Genomic DNA, 6393 nt, shown 5'->3' on the forward strand with positions numbered 1-6393 from the left:
TGGGTTCCCCAGCGCAAGCCATTAGATTGGAACTGGGGTTGGCATCTTTGAGTATGTACTGGTCAATTGCCTCCTGCAACTTATGGGCAAGAACAAAGTATGACTTAGCCGGACCAGATAGTTTACTAGCATATTCAACCTTGCATGCCCTTCGATATGAATCTAGTAAATGGTACAGGGAACTAGAAGGCAAAGTGACAAACTATCTATACAAAATTGGAATAACTCAGGTACCTGAAACCTGGTTAGACTTTAACCTGGCCAAAATTCCCTATAAGGCAAGGACCATTGATTTGGACTCCTCCTTAATGCAACTTGGTACGTTAAAGAAATTCAGAGAGTATGTAAGGCAGGGGTTTGATAAAAGTAGGCCCTTCCCCTACTTGGTAAGGAAACGTTATCCAAAGATGACTAGGTTCATTCTATCTCTTAGACTGCAAACAAGCAAGGTCCTGGAAAATACTGGTGCTTGCAGTGGCATACCAAGAGAGGAATGATTATGTCGCCTATGTGGGAGATATATTGAGATGGCCAGTCACATTCTAACCCAATGTCAGGAACTGGAAGCAGTACACAGGTTGCATATGGAAAATACGGAAATTATAATTTTGACCTATTCTGGAGTGATTTATTTGTGGCTAAGACATCAGTTCTAAGGAATAGATAATAAAAGGATGGTTAAAAAGGAGGATAGCAACCCTATGTAATAAGGGATTCGATGTATGCGATCTTGCAAATTATTGACCATCGGTCATTTTGTAGACTTGATTGTTTTTATCTTTTATACACTCCAGAATTGAAGTAGGTGTATATGTGTATTAAGAATGTTTGTTAACATTATGCAGAATTGTTTTTAAATGAAATGTATAAGAAATGTATATTTTATATGTATGTTGTGTGCTATAGTGTGAAAAAGATGCTAGTCATCTAAAAACGCACTTTAAATTAAATTTAAAAAAGCAAGTTAAATCCGGGTAAGCGTGCGGCTTTTGGTTGTTTTTTCAATGTTGAAGAAGAAACGCTTACTAATGCTGCTTCTCTTTTCTTCCAGGTTGCAGCTTCCGAGAGCAGGCGAGCATACAGGATTCTGAGCGGAGGACTGAAGCATGTAAGCAAATTCTAACAGTGTTCTTGTTCTTGTTCTTTCAGGTGTCGGGCCCGGAATGCAGAGAAAGATTCCAACAGACCATGGTGAGCGTCACGCTGCGACAAGCAGAGTAACACAAAGCGTGTTCTCTAGCTTGGCTGTGGTTTATATAGCTTGCAGGTATCCCAGGTGCCCCCAGGGCCGACCACACCCTAAATGCTAGACCGCATGGCTCAGTTCTGGAACTGAGCCATGCAGGGGCATCCATGTTGTACAAATTCTATTGTGAGTTCCAGTTCTCTGCTTTTCCATATGGGCCTGGTGCCAAAGGCACCAGGACTGACTCCAAGAGAGTCTTGGGGGACATGGTGGGGCCCTTAAGGCCATGATGGAGGACCGTGGTGCAGCCCAGATGGCCTGATTGCCAAGGTCAGGGGCAGGGGTCATGACATCTGGCAGCTGTTGACCAGGGTTCGGAGGACTGCTGTAACCGCTGGGAGCCCACCAAAGCCGTGTCACCCAGAAGTGGGGACCACTTGACGCTCTACTGCCGATGACCAGAGCCGCAATGCTCCCTTACCTAATAACACTTTGTATAAAGGACTCCCTTGATCATCACCGTCAACTGCTTTGTCCCAACGGAGAAAGTCAGGGTCGCTGATGAACCGAGGAGAATCCGCTGGTGGGTTTCCCGCCACCCGAAGACTACAAAGACACCAACGCCCTGATGCCCTTGCTGGGCCAAAGTTCTTCATTGACTCATTATGTCAACAAACTATCATTGTCGAGGTGCACAGCACACCTTGTCTGCACAGGACGTCCGCGACCAATCATCGACAAGCACCGCCAGGACCGAAGCGGCTGGCTGCCTCAAAGCCATCAAACTTTTCACCTACGACTCTCAATGCCAATGTTCTCCTTCTTCAAGGACTATCGATGATCCGTGGCTCCTGCCTTAAAGGGGGTCTCTCAAGAAGGATCTGTCGACGACCCATCGAAGAAATCTGCTATAACAGGTACATTGGGGTAGTAGAACAATTATAGAAGGAAATGACACTCTGCTAAGACAATATATATGACTGGGCTTGTTTATTATCTTATATACAGGTTGCCCAGGGGGGGATCCTCACACAGAACTGTGCCTAGTGGTAGGAACCCAGTATCCTGCCAATTGTTGAACCAGCTTTCCTCCTCAGGTCTATTGTTGGTTCACTTTATTAATTGATGTGTATACCATTTTGAAACTGTCAATAGTTGGTGCATTTTAATGGAGTCAAAGAGTGATTGTGGTACCACATAACAATTGTACATGTATCATTGTAGTATTGCCTGAGCACAAAATGTGTTATTGTATGTGTATATAACTTGAACCTTATTTATATAACGAACTGTGTTATCACTAGAATAGTGTGAGGACATTCCTTTGTGGGTGCTTGGGGACTACACTGTACTTAAGAACCAGCCTGCAATACCTCCTGAGCGCTTAAGCCTTGATTGCTCACCCACGTTTACCAAATAGAGAATCTTGGCTGGGGTGCTCTGTGCTTCTACTCTGCCATATAGAGGGCAGGAGTACAGATACCCCCTCCAGTCTTTACATTGAGGAGGAGAGACTGCTTGAGTTATTTTCGGAATTGTAGGATCATGGGGGGAGTCTGATGCTGACAGTAGAAGAGGAAATATATCCAACTGTATTCAATCAACACGATAGCAAGAATGATGAATTATATGGGAGGAGTCATATCCATAAGCAAATCCTGTTTTGGGTATTTTGATGACTATTGTTATCTTTCTTTGATGATCTATTTGCATGCATGATGTGTGCATCATACATTATGATGCATGCATCATTCACATGCTGCTGCAGCATGCAAAGTTGAGGGGACGGGTCTGGCGCCGGGCCGGCGGCTGTCATTGTGCAGCCACCCCAGGGGGCACGGTGCCCCACTGGAGTTGCTGTGCTGTTGTATTAGTGATAAATATGTTTTAGTGATATTAGTGATAAACAAACAATTTTAGAGTAGAATAAGCATCCATTTTGAATATGTATTTTAACCTTTCGCAAGATGCAGTAATAGCATGCTTTTTTTCTGCCATTGTCTCTGTTATGATCATCCCAAGACATTCCATCTCGGTGTCCTCGGACATTTGACAAAGTCCTTGTGCCCAAATGCTTCTGTACAGTGTAGAAATATTTGACCATAGCACATCTAGTGGCCATTGACTTCATTGTGCCACAATGAATGCTTTGTTGTAATGTGTCTATCTTTCCCATCTCACTGGCATGCTGTTCAGGATTTTTGTTTGCATGTATGAGGTAACGAGTGCTCAGAGTATGGGATGTCCTGTGAGTACCCTGCTTTCTCTATTTTGCCAACCTCTGAAGCCTGAAAGTAGATGCATGCAGGCTTGACATGCAGCCAACTTTGCACCAGACCTGCAGATGAATTTACTGGTCTGCTGTTAAATCTCAGTTACCAGTTTAATGGTTTCCACTACAGAATAATTGCTCATTTTACTATAGCCGATATGATGGCTCGTGGGTTGAGCGCTCACTGCTGCGATGTGTGTTTGATCGCAGGTTCGAATCCCAGCAAGGCCATCTCAGCCTTTCATCCTTCTTAGGTCGATAAATGAGTACCAACACAGGATGGGTGATATTGTATGCATGTTTGTTCTATAATAAATAGCTTAAGCGTAAGTGCTATACAATAACATTATCATTTGGCCTTGGACGTCTGCTTGCATTCACAGTAATTTGACAATATGGATCTATACACACAGATATTAATGATACATATGGTGATCCATTCTTGTATGAAATGTATATCACATTAGTGAAATCATAACCATATTTTTCGTAGTGTACTTAGGAACAATGCTATTTGATGCCACTTCCTGTTTTGTTAAGGGGTAAAAGGACATGTTTCATCGCTTCCCAGGATGTCACTTTGGGGTGGGGTCAAATGACATCATTTCCGGTGATGTCATCAGAGGTCAAGTGTCGTGAAGCGAGGGCTGGGCAACTTTTCAAATCCATCTGCAATATAAGTGTGGCAAACTGTTTAGGTTATACTTTAGAGGAAGCAAACCTGGATGTCTGTTGTGCTGGATCAGGAGTATACCAATATTCATATATGCTGAAAATTCCGTTCTCGTGGCAAACACTTCTGCATATAATATGGATCATTTTTCAATTTTTAAGAAAAAACAAGGGACCTGATTCTGAGCTCAAGATAAAAAAGTGTGTGAAAATGCAACATTCTCCCCTTCAGTTTCCATCACCATCATTCTGCGGTGGGTGGAAATATTGGAGCAGAGGTATCGTGCTTTCCAGCAGCAAAAGCTGCTATAATCACACCTTGTGCGGGAAACACGTGCTCCAGTGACATTGTAAGCATTTCTTAATGGACTGTCACTTTTGAAGTTTATGAAAGATTTCTTAAACTGTCATTACACTAGAAAAGTGGTGCTGCAATCCAAGAAATTGATTGTTTATAAAGGGAAAAAGTGTGCACTGCAGTTTAACGGCACCTTAAAGGTACCATATGTGTACTCCTTTTTTTGTGTGTGAAACCAGTGCTGCTGAGAGGAGAATCTCCTCCATGTGGCTGTGTTGCATTCCTGATGGTTGCTAGGGCTGTTGTCAAGCCATAAATCAGGCACATGCAAAAGAGAAGTGTTCCTCCTTCTTGGACATAGTAATAGGCGCGAGCGAAGTGAGGGCCTTAACGAAGGTCCCGGGTCATTACCTGAGTCAATTTTTTCTGTCCCAAAACGGCGCTGCGTTTCGGGTCAGGAAAAAAAAGAAACAACCAAGAAAATGGCAGCTGGGAAAGGGAAAACAGAGTCCGTTTTCCCTTTCCATGGTGGCCATCGGGAGCGGACGCGCTGGGCACAGAAGTGTGCCCAGCGCGTCCGCTCCAGAAAAAAAAAAGAAGCAGAAGGTAAGTGGGGTTGGGAGGGCGGAAGGGAGGGAGAGGAAGAAAGAAAAACAAAAAAAAACATACCTGATTCCCCGGCAGGGGACAATGAAAGCCTCCAGCCATGTGGAGGCGCGGAGCGGGGATGGCCCCGCTCTGAGTCTCCACACTGCTGGAGGCTGCCATAATCCCTCACCAGGGATGCAGGAGCAAGAAGATAAGTGGGTTGGGGAGGACAGTGAGGAGGGAGGGAAGGGAAAGAAAAAAAAAAGCTTACCTGAGTCCCTGGTGGGGGGCAAAGGCAGCCTCTCAGCCGTGGGGAGGCTCGGAGTGGGGATGGCCCCGCTTTGAGCCTCCTCGTAGGAGGCTGCCACGCCCCCCGCCGAGGACAAGGTGGCTTGAATCCCGGCCGAGAATCAAAGGATACTCGGCCGGGTAAGGATCCGCCGAGAGCCAATCAGAATGCGTGTTGCATTCTGCTAGACTCTCGCCAGGTACTAATATAGCATAATGGGTTTCCGCCAGAACATATTTTCATACTGGCACAAAATCAAAGAAGTCCTATGGACTCCAGTGGACCTGTACACCTGCCAAATGCAGGCAAAGGCCGTGGGAATCCATCCTAAATGCTTCCTGCAAAACCTTGCGCTGAAATATTTTAAAACGGTTTGGAAAACTATAACGTTCATTTTGCCTATGTGTTACGCTTCACATTTCCCCAGTCGTTATGAAAATATCCAACATTACATCGAAGGGGACCTTTTGCCGTAAGTGCAAATAGACGTGCACCTCAAGCACTTACCTGGAGGTTTTTCCAATAGAAAAAATTGAGGATTTGCCATTCGTGGTAAATCATGCACACCATAGGAATCCATAATGGGATAACACCACATTAGAATCTGGCGAACATATCTCCAGTTCTGTGCTTGGAATTCTGTTACTCTTGGCAGCAATGGTATTTGCGTTTGGTAGACTTACCACAGGTACATCAATCAAGCTCATAATGAGGCACCTTCTGTTTCAATGCATTGTATCTCTTGTTTTCTCATTTTCTAATCACCGTCATTAAAGCCCCTTTTTCATTTTGGTCCCTTTTATCTTTCTGTAGGAGAAGATTTCAAGAGCACATTATTTGAATACTTCTTCAAAGTGTGCTGCATATTACCAGCAGTGAATGAATCGCACAATTTCAGGTTAAGTTTCATAGAGATCCAAAAGTCTATGGTCCACAGTTCAGAGTTCACTTCATAGCTCAAAATCAGCATAAAAACAAGACACTGTTTGCTCACCAGTTTCTACTCAAAATTGACACAATGCACTTTAATATATGTTCCAAATTAGATGATTAGGATGCCCTTGGCTCACAACCAAGATCAACCTTTG

This window comes from Ambystoma mexicanum, chromosome 12 (genome assembly GCF_040938575.1).
Source record: "Ambystoma mexicanum isolate Mex_15411 chromosome 12, UKY_AmexF1_1, whole genome shotgun sequence".
Taxonomy (NCBI): Eukaryota; Metazoa; Chordata; class Amphibia; order Caudata; family Ambystomatidae; genus Ambystoma; species Ambystoma mexicanum.